Source organism: Lissotriton vulgaris, chromosome 1_1, assembly GCF_964263255.1.
Source record: "Lissotriton vulgaris chromosome 1_1, aLisVul1.2, whole genome shotgun sequence".
Lineage (NCBI taxonomy): Eukaryota > Metazoa > Chordata > Amphibia > Caudata > Salamandridae > Lissotriton > Lissotriton vulgaris.
In genome coordinates this window covers 1,422,623,422-1,422,640,933 of record NC_141685.1, presented here as the reverse complement: position 1 = coordinate 1,422,640,933, position 17,512 = coordinate 1,422,623,422, and the positions used below count along the sequence as shown (strand labels likewise).

Genomic DNA, 17,512 nt, shown 5'->3' with positions numbered 1-17,512 from the left:
GAAATCGCAATTTCGGGCCGCTATTTACCGTGAGGTCAAACCTCGTGGTAAATAGCGAAAACTCAGAAAAATGCTTTTAAAAACATTTTTCTAAGTTGCATGTTGCACACACACATGTCCTTTGGACATGTGTGTGCGCAATACCTGTTTAAATTGGCATTTAAGGGGTGCTATAGGGTGTCCTCTGGACACCCCTGGCACCCTTTAAATCGCTATCTTATTTGCGATTAGCTAATTGCTAATCGCAAATAAGGAATACTCCCCATTCATTCCTATGAGCATTTTTAATTTTTTTAATTTTTCATTTTTTCATTCCTATGATTCCTTATTTGCTAATCGCAAATAAGGAATCTGTAGGAATCGCAAAATATATTGCTATTCCTACATGAATCCCGTTTTGCGATTCTGGAATAACGATTCCTTATGAATCGCTATTTCAGACTCGCAAAACTTCCCAATGATGAATCAGGCTGTTAGTGACTACCAGAATATTTAACAAATACTTGGCGGAATGTTTTAATGAATGCTTCCGTTTACACTGAAGGAAATATGGAGTAGGAGTGGCATAAAGTGCTCTGATATAGCTCTAACACACTTATACACACATCAAACATTGTTTCTCCTAGCGGCTGGTGCTTCAACATTGTGTTTTCTCCATGCCCCACTTCACTTCCCTTAGTTCCACCTCTCTTACTCCAGGCACTCGTTAACCAACTCCTCTCCAACTCTGCATGCCCATGCCTCCTTGTCTTGCTGCAACCATTCCTCTTGCGGCAACCCTGCTCCCCATTCTTCTACCGATCCAGTGCACCGCCACACTGCACAGTACCCCGCTGCCCACCACCTCAGTTGTATTGTATCTCCACTGTTACGTTGTAGCTAGGTTTATGTAATCTAAGCACACCTGAATACTCATATGCAAAGAAAGAGGACACATTTGAATGTAAGGGCCTAGCTTCAGAGGGGGAGGGTGTACAGGATGCGATATCCCCCAAATAAAAAAAAATTTGACTTGGAAATGGAGTCTGGGGCCCCGAGTTGGGCCTGCTATGTCTGTGTCGGATTTCTTGTCATCCTGATGTGACTTAGCTGTTTTAACTTGTTCATTTTATGAGTCAGGAATTATGTATGCTTAAACCCAGATTCACTAGGATTTTGAGTTGGTTGCGTCACCTTTTTGACGCTGCCTCACACAAAATCCTGTTCGCTATTTACAAAGCCATGCAAATGTCACTCTGCTCTGCTTCGTAAGAAAAAGAAATGCAGGGCGGCGCATTGCGCTGCTTTGCAGTACTTTGCATTAGGTAGGCATTCCATGGGTGGTGCATAGGCATTCCAGTGCATTCCCCCAGAGATTGTTTTGCAAACCATTATTTACAAACAGTTTTAGACATGGGTTGCCACAAAATTGGGTGCCTGCCTCCCGCTAGTGTAAGAAGGTGTAATTTATTTATTTATCATTGTTATTTCCTCCTGCAAGTGTGCTGTATTCTGCAGCACAAATACAAAGAGGAAAAAACCTCCAAAGTATCCCTTCCTGAACAAAAAGTATCCTGACCATAACGCAGACATCCTTCCACTATGGTGCAAGGGTTCTCAATTACATGGTTGTAATCCTGCTTGCGATCTTCAGGGAGTTTCCTAGTGTCTTTAATTCCAAAGTTATACCATGAGTCTAGGCGTGCGTTCTGTGTACTTCACTCAAAAGTATCCCAAAGTTTAGATGCACACACAGTTCAGTTTGATTTCACAAATTCAAGTTAGCTTAATAAAAGTCTTAAGTTCATATGGCAGAATTCTTACGCTTCATCAGTCTTTGGTTCCACCAACTGTGAGGTCCCACAATGGTTTGCATTACTGTAAATGCAGCTCTGGCTGTGCTGGACAGGTGTGGTCAGCAGTTCTGCTACTGTGGTGGCTGTTCTGATACTGCAGGTGCCTCAGCAGCAACCACAATCGGGACTTTGCCGCTGAGCAGCAGGCTCACACAGTGGTACTCGCCTTCTGTAGCGTGGCTTTCAGGCCAGGTGCAGAAGGGGTGCTTGGATTTGGGTGCTTGGATCGGCCAGTGCGGTCTTCAAGCCGATCATCAGCGGGTGGGTGTCGCCAGCAGTTGTGACCTCCAGACTGATCAGGGCTTCCATATCAGCGATGACGAGTGAACCCTGATATCAGCAGCAGCATCAGTCTCTCAGGCACAAACAATTATGCCAATGAAAGCAACAGTTCTTGAGAATTCAATGTAATGGTGCAGATCACAGCAAGAACTGCTGAGGGAGACTGCGGACTAGAAGACCTGTAGTCAGTCATTTGAAAAGGATTACATTTCAGTGGCACTGCTATGGTGACAGGGCTGCTGGGTCATTTCTTTATATTTATAGTGTTTGCATATTGCACATGCTTTAAAAAAAATGCACACTTGCCAAGGACAGCTCTATTGGCTCTGCCAATGCCGGTTTAGGTTTTGGGGCCTGGGCACGCTTATCAGGTAGTATAAAAATCTTAGGTCAATATCGAGTGGAATTCGAAATTCCATAGGTTAATACCTGTGCAATTTCACAGAGTCCACCAATAATAGTTCCTTATATTTTCAAAGCCCTTAAATTGTTATATTGACTTTTAGGAAAACAAAAGGGAGAAGGTTGGAATGCTTTATTGGAACTTAGCCACTTGGAGTTACTCTGGGCAGAGTTCCAGTCCAATGCTTGCCCACATTCCACTGTAGATAGAGGACAGCCATATACAAATCAGCCTTGGTACTCCTGCAATAGGGACAGTCCAAGCCAAAATGCCAAAATGCCAGACGAGGCTCCCTCCAGTTGGTAGTAAAAGCAACCGCAGACTAGTTTCAGACCTAGTGGGCTTTATCAGTTAGGTATATATAGCTTGATTCCTATAGCACAGTGAGCATGGGCCATACATCGGAAAATAGCTGTCACACTGATAGTGTTTTACCAAGGCAAACAAAATGGGGATTGTTGGAGTGTTTGAATTAATCCCATCCACTAATAATATGAGCCACATTCTAGTCCATCTTTTTCGACACACTAGAACACTCTAGACAGAGACCAGTCACATGCAAATCAGTTGTGTTACTGGCTCAATAGGAACAGCTTAGCTCAAACTGCAAGACAAGGTCCCCTCCAAATGGGATCACAAGCAACCCCATACCAGTTTATGCCTTTTTAGGCCCCAGCAGTGAGGTTTAACTTGATTCTTATGGCACAGTGAGCAAAAGACCCACATCTGGGCATATTCGTTCCATGTACAAGTGCAATGTCAAACAGGAAACGCTTGTGTTCAAGGTGAGCAGTCCATGGGTTATACATTCAAAATACTCTGGAATAGGTGAGAAAGACTGCAATGGATAGGGTGTATTGTGTGACTGCATGCTGGTCTTCATCCACTGATGCGGTAGTACCTACAAATGGTTTAACATTAGTCATGACAATTCTAAAAATGCATTTTGATGGTGGTTGCTAAGCTATGAAGATCCTTTTGACTACATTGAGCATCACCAAGAGCTCATAGGTAATATGAGCAGTACAAACATATTAGACAAGGAGCAATGGGATATTTGACCAATCTGATAGAAGGATGTCAATGTCTGCAGGAGTAGCAGTACTCAATGGCCTTAGGAAACAGTGGTTTTAACATGTTTCAGGGATTTTGTACAAAGCTTTTGATCCAGTCTATTGGGCTGTGACTAGTGTCCAGGACTAGTGTCCAGGGCCAGATGGTGTTAGATGGAGCCAATACTCCATAGTCACACATAACCACTGGTTCGTAGACGAGGCTCACGACCTGGGGCCAAATGGAATAATTTTCAAGCAATGCAGCACGGCAGTCAACATTGCTACACTGGGTTGTATGAAAGAGAGATAACAGAACAGCACCCTATGTACTAACTAAGGTATGGCCCTGTATCTCTCTCCCCCTGCACTGGTGCACTTTAGGCTGTTCCGCCACACAAACACACACACTTGCCCCATGGTGCAAGGATGTCAGCGTGATGGCCACATAGGTTTCTCACTGGAGGCCTTCCTTTACCAAACCAATACTATGTTTAAACATAGTATAAAACTTTTCCAAGCTTGTATATGTGCTGTACCACAAATTCGAAAAAGTTGAGAGAAAAGACAACTGTTCTCCAGCTCTATGCCTGCCTCAAGGAGGGACAAATATCTTGCGCAAAGCCATGTCTACCTTGAACACTTAAGTGCCAACCATGGCATACCTTCATTACTCATAGTTGTACAAATAGCATCTTGTCAGAATTTTCTTTATGGCTATTTTCCAGCATAAAACGCATTTCATGCTGGAAAGTAAATCTCAATTCAACATTTGCACTGGTTTGGGTCACGTTTTTGATGCAAACATTGCACAAAGTGTTGGTAAATGTGGTCCCTGGTGGTCAAGGGATTAAGTGAAGAATACGTTTCTAGCTCTGATGATGCATTTGACTATCTCCATCAGATGGGGTAGGATAAACTTTAGTTAATTAAAATGATAAAAGGAAAGTAATATATGGCTCTGACTAGAAGGCAGCAAGTTGATTATCTTTCCCAGCTTTAGCCGACAGTAGCCCAACCTCTATTCTGTATTTGGTGCAGAAGATATTTATACTCATTTGCAGCAATTGTTCTGAAAGGGTAGTTTATTTGGAGGGGTCTCACGTCTGTTACTTAAGAGGGGGTATTGATTTGAATTTCACAATTTGGTCTACAATGACAAGCATGCAGGGAATGCTTCCTTCGGGTGTGCATATTCTGTCTTCTAGTTGGACTTATGGTCTTTCTCAGGTAGGTTGTTCGCTTTTCTTAAAAAATTATGAATACGTATCTATGAAGACCTCGTGTTGTGAAAAATAAACAGAGAGACACCTGGTCAGCGGCCTTTTACTATTCGTTGTTTTTGGTTATCGTCTTTTATCCATAGGTAGGCCTGGGTAAGCCCTTTTTCAGCCATTTCATCACTGAAGTGTCTGCTGTGGATCAGCCTACAGGAGTATTGCGCAGGTTTATGTTGTGGTAATTAGCATCAAAGAAGTCTGTATGATGGAGTGCTTTCCTCATTAAAATGCATTAACAGGTCCAGGGGACACTGTGGCTTAAATATACATGTTTAGATGTGAAATGCTGTTTACTTTGAGCTAGTGGTTGCTGGTGGGGAACGCCGGCACTCATTTATGGAGACTGGCAATTTTTTTTTCTCATCAGACATTGATCGCGAGAGAGGGAGAAATACACAAAAGTGAAAGTCAGCAGTGGCTCCTCCGCTACGTCAGAGGAGCATCGCCCCACTGCTCTAAGCAGTATAAAGGAAAAATAAAATGATAATAACTGAACATTATTATCATTTAATTTTTACTATAACGGCCAGGAGCCAGGTCAGGGTGGGGCTGGGCTGGACTCCGTTAAGAGGGAGTAGTGGAAGGTGCGCCTATCTGCACTTAGCAAGTTCTCTGTAATACACAGCCTGGGTGGAAAACATGCGCAGACACTCTCTGTTCGAGCGCCGAACCACGGAGCTCAGACCAATCATGACATTGCTGTCATGGTGACAGCAGCTTTGTGATTGGCTTAGGGAAGTCTGGAAGCCTGGATGCTGTTGGGATTCAGGAAGAGCAGAGGCTGGAGGAGAGGCAGTGGCTGGCAATCGGCAACGAGTAGGTAAGTCCTCTTTTTTTTAAAAACTCCCAACCCCTGCCAGCCGCCACTGAAAGAAGTAGGAAGAGAAGGACGGGAAAAAAGTTGTAAAGGGAGAAAGCATGAACCTGCACGAATGAGTAAAAGAGGCAGGAAGTGTCTGGTAGTGAATGGAAGAGGCATCAGGTCGATTCAAGACTACGTAGCAGCCTTGTTATTGAGTGCGTCCACATTTAAAAGCTCTTGCAGCAGGTTAATGTATGTACTGTGTGACAGTTGTGGCTGCTCTTGATAACAAGTGGTGGGGCGGGGTTGGGGAGGGTAACTAACCAAAATATTTACCTGCTTCTCCCGGCTGCCAGCTGCCGCCATTCTCCTGTTCCGGTCCCGACTTAGTTTCTTCATGGGCTGGTGTCTGGTGTACACTGATCAGGCTCCTAGGCACTAACCAGGATGTTGTTCTCATGCTGTTAATACTAATTACCAGCATGAGAGCATCACCGTGACTGACCTGAGTGGCTGGTTTGGAACTCCCTCAGATCCTAGAAGCCTGTGCTTCTTCTCCATGTGGCTGTGCAGCACAGCTCGGGTGGAGAGAGATCAAAGTGCGCATGATGGTTTGGTCAGCCTTAGACAGCGGACAAACTGTCATACGCGCTTACATTGTGCACTACTCCTACCCTGCTGTAATTCCTGCCCGCCCCACCCAGACTTGGCTGGCACTAGCGGGAAAATAAAAATAAAATGATAATAAAATGGTTTTATTATCATTTTATTTTTCCAGTTTCTTTCAGCCACCATAGCACAGGAGCCGCCGCTGCTTTGTGAAAATGCTCCTATTAGTCTCTTGTAAGCGCACACACATGGTTATCACAGACGCAACTATGGATGCAGAGGCCTTACTGAGAAGCCGGAAACATGGAGGTATGACCGTGAGCCTCAGAAATGTTACTGAGTGTGAGCCTCTGAAATGTTACTCAGCTTGTTGGGACATACCCTATCAATAAATCAATAAATCAGGGTTCCTATAAAGTGCAACTCCTCACCTCTAAGTGTTCCCAGGAAGGTCACTGCCTTCCTTCAACCTAAGAATTCATTGTGTACGCTCATCTGATAACAGCTCATTTTATGGGTTTCACCATCTGTGCTGCAAGAGGACGTTCTTGAGGTTTTTTTTTCAGGGAATAATGAGGTTTTTTCACCAGGAAAAGCGCTTTTGCCCTTTCTTGGAAAAAGAGTAGTAATATGTTTATAGTGGAGTGGCATAGGTTGGAGCAGAATGACGTAGACTGCCGTGGCGTAGAGTGGAGTGGCATAGAGGGGATTGGCATAAAATGGAGTGGCATAGAGTGAAGTGGAATAGAGTTGAGTAGTGAAGAATAGTGGAGTAGAGTGAAGTAGTGCATCATAGAGTAGAGTGGAGTGAAGTTGAGCGGAGTGGCCTAAATGGAGTTGCGTAGAGTGTCAAAGAATGTCATAGAATGAAATGTTGTAGAGCGGAGCAGCGTAGAATAGAGTAGATTGTTAGAGAGTGGAGAGGCATAGAGCTGTGCTTAATTTGGGACGGTGATTTCCAGTGCGCAGCACTGGCACTTAATTGTCAATGCCACAGCTGTGGCAGTCTGCCACATGGTGGTGCTGTCTGTATAATTTAGAGATGAGAACAACAACAGCTGTTTATTAATTCAATATACATTAACACAAGTGTTACCTGCAGCCCAAGCCTTTCTTATAACCTTAGAGGCCTGGAATAGTCTGAAATATGATGGTTAGTAGTTGTGTAGGTACTATCATTAGCAGCGCTGTTGGGCGCAATGTGTGGTGCAGGCTGCAGTGGCATCCTGACAAGTACCTTGGCACTTATGTTTTTACAAATTAAGCACTGGCTTACAGTGGAGTGGAGTGTCATAGAGCGTCATAGAGCAGAGTGGAATGGCGTACAGTGGAGTAAAGTGGCAAGGAGTGGTGTAAATGGAGTTATGTAGAATGTCATACAGTGGCACAGAGTGGAGTGTTGAGGAGTGGCATAGAGTAAACTAGATTGTATTAGAGTGACATGGAGTGCTGTGGAGTGTCTTGGAGTGTTGTAGTGTCTTAGAGTGGAGCAGAGTGTTGTAGAATGGAGTTGAATGTAGTGTAACAGATTGAAGTGGTGGGGAGGGGAGTGACATAGAGTGGAGTGCCTTGGAGTTATGTTATGTTAAAACAAATTCTAAAGCGCACTTACACCAAGCGGTTTCATGGCGCTAAAACAGAAGGACTGCGGAAGTAAGGGGCTTTGAGATGTTTATTCATATGCCTGTGTAAAGAGGAAAGTTTTCAGAAGAGTTCTGAATTGGGGGTAGTGTGTTGCACATCTCAGCTCATTGGGAAGGGAGTTCCAGAAACGGGGAACCAAAAAAGAAAACCTAAGTCCACCGTGTTTTTTCCGTTTAAAAGTGGGAACAGTAAGCAGGTGGAGGTGAGAGGACCAGAGTTCACGAAGGGGAACATAACGTTGGATAAAGGCCTTGACGATGGTACAGCCCAGCTTGAATACACAACGTTTGGCTACCGGGAGCAAGTGGAGGCTCTTTATCAGAGGTCTAACATGTTGATGCTTAGGTTGGCAAAAATTGAGCCTAGCTGCCTGATTTTGAACGAGCTGTAGACGATGAAGTTGGTATGCTGGAATGCCAACATAGAGAGCATTTGCATAATCAATGCGAGAAGTGATCATGGCCAAGATGACGAGGATGAGGGCTTCTGTGGTCAAGAACCTGCAGATTTTTCGGATACTGCGCAGATGAAAAAAGCAGGAGGAAACTACCGCATTGATTTGGGGTTTCAAGGACAGGTCACTACAGATGATTACTCCAAGGCTCTTTACAGAGTTGACTGGTTGAGGAGGAGTGCCCAGAGATGGAGGCCAGAAACTGGGATTCCATGGGTTGGTGGACCCCCCTGTAAGGACGAGCTCAGTTTTATCAGGGTTGAGCTTTAATTGGCTGGAGTACATCCATTCACTGATGGAAGTCATAGTGGATTGAAAATTACTAATGGATGTGATAGAAGAGTCTATATTGAATATCAACTGATGGTCATCAGCGTAGTTCAAAGTTGTGGCTGGGCTATTACGTAACAACACCATCAAGGGTTGCATATATAGATTAAATAGGAGGGGCGATAGGGCAGAGCCTTGAGGGACCCCACAGGTCAGCTTTGTATTCCCTGCCAGGAAATTGTCAAACCTGACAGCCTGGGAGCGACCGTATAGGAAAGAGGTAATCCACTTAAGGGCAAGGTCCCGGATGCCAGCGTTGGCGACAAGGTCAATCAAGAGTTCATTATCGACTGTGTCGAAAGCAGCCGATAAATCTAAAAGCACCAGGGCCTGGGTGATGTTTTTGTCAGCACCTCTCCTAAGTTCATCCATGACAGCCAAGATGACCAATTCCGTGGAGTGGACAGGCCTAAAGCCCGCCTGCCGGGGGTCAAGAAACTTGGAGTGCTCAATAAATGAGCTGAGGCAGTTCGTGACATGGGCCTCCAATATTTTGCTAAGGTAGGGGAGCAACGAGATAGGGCGAAAGTTGCTTGGCACCAAAGGGTCGGCATTAGGTTTCTTCAGTATCGGGACAACCACAGCGCATTTAAAAGTGTCTGGAACAATGCCTGTTTTAAGGGAGTTATTAAGGAGTGAAAGCGGCGGGTCGGGGCAGGTGAGAAAAGCCTCTTTTAGAATATGGGGAGGGCAGCAATCATTAGGAGAGCCAGATCCCACCTTGTTAAGTAGGGTCAGGAATTCTTCTCTGGAGATCAAAGGGATTTGATCGAGTGTGAAAGGATTTTTACAAATTACGGGGAGGGTGGGGGGAGAGATGGGAATGGGGATATTATCCTTGATCAGGATAATTTTGTCAATAAAAAAAAGAGTTCAAGGAGTCTCAAAGTGTTTGTGAAGGGAGAGGTTTAGCCGTCACCCTATCAGGTTGTGCGAGCTCATTAACAATTGAAAAAATATCTTTAGCCTTGGTAGATAAGTTCGTGATTTTTTTAGAAAAGTAGGCAGATTTAGTTTGGAGGATGGAGTCTTTATATTTTCTTAGCAAGGCTACATAAACCGCTTTCTCCTCAGGGGCATAGGCACGCCACCAATGGCGCTGCGCTTGTCTAAGTGCCAGTTTTTTCTTCTTTAGATTGTCGGAAAACCAGCGTTGGGCGTCGTGGGGGCGCTTAAGTCGGATCTTTTACAGAGGGGCTACCTTGTCGCTAGCTACTTCTAGCCAGCGGTCAAGGTTGGGGGCCTGAAGGGAGATGGAGGCCGGTTCATTGGGAGAGGTGGCTGTTAGAAGTGCATGAAAGTCATCCAGATTGGCCTGTTTCCAGTTCCTGGCTGCAAAACTGCCAGCTGGGGGCAATGAAGAGAAAGGCGTATAAGCCATAGTAAAGGAAATAAAATCCTTTATGGCGTGTCATAGAGTAGAGTGGAGTGCTGTAGAGTGGTGTGTCATGCAGTTACATGGAGTAGATTGGCAAAGATTGGAGTAGAGTGTTGTAGAGTAAAGTGTCGAAAAGTGTCATAAAGGGGATTGGCCTAGAGTGGCGTAAAGTGCATCGCATAGAGTGGAGTAAAGGATTAGAGTGGAGTAGTGTGTCAGAGTAGAGTGGAGTAAAGTGGCATGGACCGGCATAGAAGGTGTTGCATTGAGTGTACAGAATGGAGTAGAATGTTGTAAAGTGGCAGAGAGTAGAGTAGAATGTTGTGGCATTGCGTGGAGTGGCATGTCAAAGAGTAAAGTGGAGTGCCTAAGAGTGGAGTGGCAGGTCATAGAGTGAAGTGGCGTGTTGTAGAATGGAGGACGTCGTATCGTAGAGTAGCATGGAGTAGAGTGTCATAGAGTGGAGTTTTATGGAGTGGCATGTTATAGAGTCAAGCGGAGTGTCATAGAATGGAGTGGTATGTCAAAGTGAAGTAGATTGGCATAGAGTGGAGGGGCATGGAGTGGATTAGGGTGTTGTAGAGTGGAGTAGTGTAGAGTGGGGTGGAGTAGTGTGGAACATGCATGGTTTGGTAGTGCACTGCTATTACAGACAACAAATTTTGAATTTAAATGAACATTACATTTGCACAGATATACAGTTTCACTGATAAAAGTATACAGTACACAATTGATAATGTGTGGAAACGGCATCACCTAGTGTATTTTTTTTTTAATAGTATAAAAATAATTGTTTTTAACACACTTCAGAATTATATATTTTTTTATACATTTGTGCTTTCCTAATTTTGACACACTGGAAAATATCTGCAAGGTTTATTTACAGACATTTAAAATTTGTGTGGTGGAAAAAAGCCTTTCCTTTTACAGCAAGACTGTCACCTAAATCCTCTCACTTTGAAGTCAGAAAAAAACAACAACCTCCCTCAGAAGACAAAGTCTGACATTTGACCTCTGTCTTTGAATGCACAGCAAGCGCGACAAGATTACACCAATATTTAAATGCCTCTTAACAGAACAGGAGCACTGATGGAACAATACAATAAATAGGCTATGCTCCACGAGAAGGACTACCTCATACAGGACAGCCTAAAACAAATAAAACCACAAACTAGAAAGTAAACAACTATGAGTTACAAAACACCAATATAAAGGTATAAAGTTTATTCGAATAAGCAAAAAAAAGTGAAAAGAAAAGAAGAAAGGGTATAGGAAGTTGCTGATAATATGTCTTCTATGTCTGTGATCACATGTGGTGTAGAAAAAAACATATAAGAAAATGGCAAGCTCTTTACTGACAATCTGTGAACAAGGGCAGATGCCCGAAATGCGTCAGATTTACCGGCTCCATTAAATAAAAAATGATGTGCCAGAAGCATTGGATTTGCATTCTCTTTGTGCTCGCCGGAAAGTGCGGAGGTGCAGGAGACGACATTTGGTTATATATATATATATATATATATATATATATATATATATATATATATATATATATATATATATATATATATATATATATATATATATATATATATATATATATATATATATATATATATATATATATATATATATATATATATATATATATATATATATATATATATATAAGCAGGTACATATATGTGGAGTTAGGTATAGTAAAACTTTGCATACCCATAGAAACTTACCTTCACAATATTCTTGTTCTCGACATTCTTGAACCAATATTTTGTCCACACAATATTTTGGACTCGATATTTTGGACAAACACCATTGCATCTTCCACCATTATTCCTTTCATTCAAGCTTAGTGAGCAGACTAGGCAGCCAACGTATCGCCAATTAGTATCATGTAACAGTGACACAGATACTTTCACACCTTACGCCATGGAGAAAAGACAACACTAGTTACATGTGTGCAGTTCTTAATCCAATATACTACAGGACTGATGCCAATAGTCCAGAGGAATATGGATGTGGGGTGTCCTGATTCAAATAGTCCTTGAATCTATTTCTTGGGTGGAAACGACACAGGTGACTGGTTTGATTTATTTTGCTAGTATCTTCAAAATATTTTGCTAGTATCTTCATAATTAATGTATAAAGGTCCATGACTTTACTAATCTCTGGGTTTTGTTGACAGACATTAATATTACTTAAGTCAATCGTACTCCTTTTATTGGTCAGGAGTGCCACTTGGTGAGATGTATCTTGTGACCTTCAAGTTACCCACAGATCTGTTCAGTCAGTGAAATAGCACACTGAACTATCATACCAGTTTATGGAAAGACTATGGGTCGCATGTATCAAACATTTTGCATTTTCAAACGGAGCGAAACGCAAAACAGCCTTTCAAGATGTATGAAAGACTTTGCAGTCATAATTTTAATTAATCGGAAAAATAGTGATTACCTACACTTGCAACTAGGGAATCACAATTTGCGATTCTCTTAGCACATGTACCAAGTATTTTCGAAAAACAAGCTGTGCATTTAGGAAAATACAATTACCATCGACTTCAAGTCGATGGTAAACATGTGTATAATTTGAAAAATGCACAGAAATGCATTTTCAAAGTGCCATGTAGCGCACACATGCTCTTAGGTTATGTGTGCTCTTTCATGTGAAAAGTTTTGTTTTTGGAGGTGCTTCAGGGGAGCCTTAGGCCCCGGGCTTCGCATTACCTTTTATTTGATTTATTTATTTATTTGAAAGGTTTTAGATAGCGCTGGCTAGACCCGGAGGTATCAGAGCGCGCTACTTGAGTATCAGACCATAGATGCAGGTTACATTGTTACAAAGGTTACACAGTTATTAGAGCATAGCTACATAGTTACATGTTAGGTCGAGAAAAGCAATAAGCACAATATGAATATGGGAAGGAGCAGTCAAGGGGAGAGATTCAGGGGAAGTAGACAACGAATGAAGGAGGGAAAGAGGAGGGCGAGGGTGAGAGACACAGCATGAACGAAAACAGGTAGTGTGACTGGGCCACAAACCGCTAGACGAGTAGTAGCTGCGTCCAGTGTCCAGTAAGCTGTGATCCCAGGGGAAGTGATATCACTCCCCCAACTCCATTGCGAGAGGCTCCCTTTACGCAGTGACTCTCTCAGAGGGGTCTCTTAGACTACAAGGCCTACCTACTGGATCCTTCCCCAAAAAGGGGAGAGGGTGTGCTTTGGCAAGGGGCGCCATACCATACCTCAACTGTGAGTGGCTCCCTTATCGCTGTGAACTCTCTCAGAGGGATCACTGAGACTCCATAATATAAGTAATTGGATCTTTCCCCAACAAGGGGAAAAGGAGTGCTTAGTTAAAAGGCACAAGGAGCAGGGGGCTAGGCGGCGTGGCAGGCAAGAGGGGAGATTAAGGAGGGAGGGGATAGGACCAGAGGAAGTAGACAAAGAATGAAAGGGAAAGCGGTAGGGGAGGGTGAGAGAGCATGAAAGGGGGAGGAGGGTGAAGGGGACACAAACTGGTAAATGGGTAAAAACCTCGTCCAAGGACCTAATTTGCTATTGCCAATTAGGTAATCGCAAATTAGCTAATGCAAAACCATTTGCACCTATGGGAATTTAGGCTCATAGGAACAAATAACGATTACCTATTTAGCAAATCGCTATTTGGTAATATTAAGGAATCACTACATTTTTGGCATATCACCTTGTGAGTACCAAATAGCCATTTGCGTACAAAAGCTATTTGATAATTGCAAATTGCTTTTTTGATATGTGGCCATAAATTGCCTGCATCAATACAACTTCCAGAGCACTGTGAACCATACATTTTGAGGATGTCCACAATGACTAAACACACAGGCATACCGGGCACCAGACCAGTGCATAGGACTGAGCTGTGGTCCAGTATCTTCACCTACATCAACGAGTGACAGATACAAACCACCATCCACTCTGAATGTGTAGAATGGGAAGCTACAGCCTCCTTACCCTGCTGTTGTAAATCAAAAGATTCTGACACATAGCACAATAACCTTGTAAGAGAATGGGCTGTTTAAACACCTGCCCTTACTACTGTGATGCCAATGTGTTTCTGTTATTAATACTGACCTCAAAAGCTGGGAAGGCAGAACGAGATGACACTCAGAGAGGTGGTTATCAATAAGAAATCAATATTATTAAGAATCTAAAAATGTTTTTCCTCAACACATTGTGATGGCTATGACACTATTCTATACACTTATATTTGCCTTTTTGAGGGCTTCTAACATCATCACACCTACAGTTTAGCAGTTCCAAAGCCTGTGGCTCCAGCAAATCTGATTCAAGCCCCCACCAACATTCCGTAAAGTACATGCGTATCACGGTATCATGATCCCAAAGGAAATCTGTACGTGCATGCCAAGTGTGGCTCTTTTGATTCTTTTTTCCCACATTAAATCCGTACTACATATCTAGGTTTCTCTACAACCATCTTTAGCACAATGAAAACCTATAAATACATAGATTTCGTTGTTATGCAATACCAGTGCTCATTTGCCATCCATCAGAGAGTGAGAATAGTATAGTGCCTAATGAAGACTGTCTTGAATTTTTGCTCCCAGTACTGACACTTTTTTTCTTTTACAAATGTGGCCACTGTATTTGGATTTTAAGTAGTAAGAAATTTTTGGGGGTATGATACGTGACCCCTCTCAGAAAACTCCCATTGATTTCCTGTGGAAATCTGGAATGTTAGGTTGCACAAACCTCAAATATAATATACAACAAGTCAATGACTGTGGTAAAATGCCAGAGTGTCTCCTCATGTCAGTCATGACACAGTCAGCTTCACTCTTTCAGGACATATCACAGTCACTATAGTAGCCTCAGGAAAGATTCCGTCCATGAAGATCTTTGATGGCATGGGACATGGGATATGAATGAATAAAGGAGGGTTATTTCAGAAAGGGTACTTTATTGCGAACACGGCTGCTCCTCCTATGGAATGAATGGATGAGAAATCATAAAGAACTAGTGGAAGCTCCCTTCCTGGATTTGTTATTTCAATTTTTTTGTAAATGTGTAGAGTATCTAGAGTTCCCTGGGTGCAGAGAATCTTTAAATGTGAAATTTCAGGGAAGTAACTTGTTGAGTTTAGGTGAAAATGTAGTTACTCAAATTTCACTTGATATGCCTGTAATTCTGTTTTTTCTCCTTCCAGTAGTGTAGGTAAACCCAAACAAGTTGGGTGAAGTATGAAAATATAGGATGCTATGAAATTTCCTCTCGGAATGGTTTTCAATTGATTGTCAGACACACTCCTGGGTCAGAACTTGAGTACACGTGAACTAACAGATCCCTCCACTATCTCCAAAATGGAAAGACAATCTGAAATAAACTCTCAGTGGTGTTGAGGCACAAACCTTCTCTTGAATTATTCCTGCAAACTGAAAATCAAACAATACAAATCAAACATTAAACCCCAAGAGATGACCCAATGTACGTTTGTTGATGGAATATGTCTTGAATATAAATTCCCAATGTTTTGGTATTTGGGGCCAGCTGTATGACCCTTACATTTTGCGACTCGCAAATTGCGTCACTTTGCAACTCGCAAAATGCAATGTACAACAGTGTCACAGACACTGTTAGTGATTCCCAATTGGGTCGCAAATTGCATGCCATATCAGTATTCTTGAGACAAGTGCAATTTGCGACCCTAATGGGAATGGCTAGTACTCCCAGGAATGGTAGCCTGCTGGAGTCAGCAGACCACCATGTCTGGGACTGCTTTTTAAATAAAGCAAATTCTCTTTTTTCTTTAATGTAGCCCGCTTTCCTTAAAGGAAAACGGGATGCATTTAAATAGGAAAAATGTTACTTTTCAGTTTCATTTTTTAAGGGCATGCACTGGTCCCTGTGACCACTGTCTGCTCTTGAAAAATATTTTCTCACACACTCACAAAGGGGAAGGGGTCCCCTGGAGACCCCTTCCAGTTTGCGAATGGTTTACCACCTACTCGAAGTAGGTGGTAAACTGCAAGTGTTTTGCGGTCGTAAATGCGGTCGCAAAACAATAGTACATGGCAGTGAGTCTCACTATTAGGAAGGGATGCCCCATCCTAATAGTGATAGTCGCAAATGCTATTTTGCAAGTCAGTGACTGGCAAAATAGTTTGTACATGCCGTTACCCTTTTTTGCGCTCGCAAACAGGCCGATCTCCCGTCTGCGAGCTCAAAAAAGGGCTGTACGTCTGGCCCCTGGGTTTCTTGGCAACCACCAGACATATTGGGTTAGGAAATGTACATAACGTCAAAGGTACATGTTCAGGACTTGTAAAATGTTAGATCCATTTCGACATTAAATGCTGTAATAAAGGGATTGTCTCTGCGTTCTGTGTCTTTAACTTTCCTGAGACGCAACGAATAATAGTATGTGTCTACAGGCTATGTTGTGGCTCTTGAGATAACAGGGATGTATGTGCCAAGGACAATCCCTTAATTTGTATCCATCACAGTTAAACCCCTTCTATCAACACATTTGTGATGTCAGGTGTTGCCATGCAATGTGGTGTACATTAGCCTACCCTCAAAGGTATCCTTCGGATTTTAGGTACCACAAAACATAGTTCAAATCATAAGACCATATGAGGTCTGTATCTTTAGGCTTTTGTTGACTCCCAATAGTTGCTTACTTACATCTGTTGGCCTTCTTAGTCGAGCCTACAAGACATACCAGAAGCAGGTCTCTGCCAGTCTATTTTGAGGATTCACCCCTTAAACAGACACCTGAATGGGATGCAGGTAGTAGGAGAAGTATCTGACTCATATGTGCACAATGGTGTCGAAAACTATACAGTTACATCTTTAGATCATACAAGCTATTGTTTTCAGACCAAAATGAGAACATAAATATATTATGGTTTTATAGCCTACTGCTGAGAGCTATACAGGTTGTGAAAGACCCTGAACAAAAGTTATAGGCCAGAGTTGCGGGTGAGGGCCTATAATAAGGGAGAGGGAATTTGACAACTTGTATAGCCTGAGGCAGTAGGGCTTTAACACTATTAGAACATTCCACCCACTAAGGGTAGAATCTTCTAAATTAAAAAGGGAAAAAAATGAAGACAAACATTGGAATGTTGGAGCTTCAGGCTTATAATAGGTATTATAAGCCTGGGGTATTCCATTGTCTTCAATGTAGTTCTCAACATTCCAATGTTCTAATTTAATTTAGGAAAACTTTTATATGAATGTGTATTTCATGTCGTGATTATAAGGAATATTTTGTTTAATAGTTAATTAAAATATACTAATATCCTGTGGCGGAAACCGTATGAAACACCAAATAATTTATAGAGCTCAAGAATAAATGGCTGACTTAAATCTGGTAACACTTATATTTCGTGTTCACCGGGGCACAGCCCTCGTCTCCTGCTTTGTCCGGAAGTGATGCTTTACA

The 17,512-nt window shown here is 42.5% G+C and overlaps 1 protein-coding gene across 1 annotated transcript in view; it reads right to left on the bottom strand.

The window, feature by feature from the left end:
- Nucleotides 1-17,512, bottom strand: part of ABCD2 (ATP binding cassette subfamily D member 2) — a 214,790-nt gene that overhangs the window by 49,666 nt on the left and 147,612 nt on the right. The gene's annotated exons all lie outside the window — the stretch shown is intronic.